A 1,009-nucleotide genomic window follows, 5' to 3' on the forward strand; every position below is an offset into this window, starting at 1 on the left:
CTGGCCAATATCATTGTGATTTTCATTAGATACCTGGGCGATATCATTGGAAATTTCATTAGCTACTTGGCCAATATCATTGCGATTTTCATTAGTTATCTGGCTGATATCATTGTGATTTTCATTAGATACCTGGGCGATATTATTGGAAATTTCATTAGCTACATGGGCGATATCATTTGCAATTTTCATTAGTTATCTGGCCGATATCATTGCAATTTTCATTAGATACCTGGACGATATCATTGGAAATTTCATTAGCTGCTTGGCCGATATCATTGCAATTTTCATTAGTTATCTGGCCAATATCATTTGCAATTTTCATTAGCTACCTGGTCAATATCATTGCAATTTTCATTATTTATCTGGCCAACATCATTGCAATTTTCATTAGAAACCTGGGCGATATCATTGGAAATTTCATTAGCTACTTGGTCAATATCATTGCGATTTTCATTAGAAACCTGGGCGATATCATTGTGATTTTCATTAGTTATCTGGCCAATATCATTTGCAATTTTCATTAGCTACCTGGTCAATATCATTGCAATTTTCATTATTTATCTGGCCGATATCATTGCAATTTTCATTAGAAACCTGGGCGATATCATTGGAAATTTCATTAGCTACTTGGTCAATATCATTGTGATTTTCATTAGTTATCTGGCCGATATCATTGTGATTTTCATTAGATACCTGGGCGATATCATTGGAAATTTCATTAGCTACTTGGCCAATATCATTGCGATTTTCATTAGAAACCTGGGTGATATCATTGGAAATTTCATTAGAAACCTGGGCAATATCATTGGAAATTTCATTAGCTACTTGGGCAATATCATTGTGATTTTCATTATTCATCTGGCCGATATCATTGCAATTTTCATTGGAAACCTGAGCAATATCATTGGAAATTTCATTAGCTACTTGTGGGCGATATCATTGGAAATTTCATTAGCTACTTGGTCAATATCATTGCGATTTTCATTAGTTATCTGGCCAATATCAT

Source organism: Laccaria bicolor, genomic scaffold, assembly GCF_000143565.1.
Source record: "Laccaria bicolor S238N-H82 LACBIscaffold_5 genomic scaffold, whole genome shotgun sequence".
Taxonomy (NCBI): Eukaryota; Fungi; Basidiomycota; class Agaricomycetes; order Agaricales; family Hydnangiaceae; genus Laccaria; species Laccaria bicolor.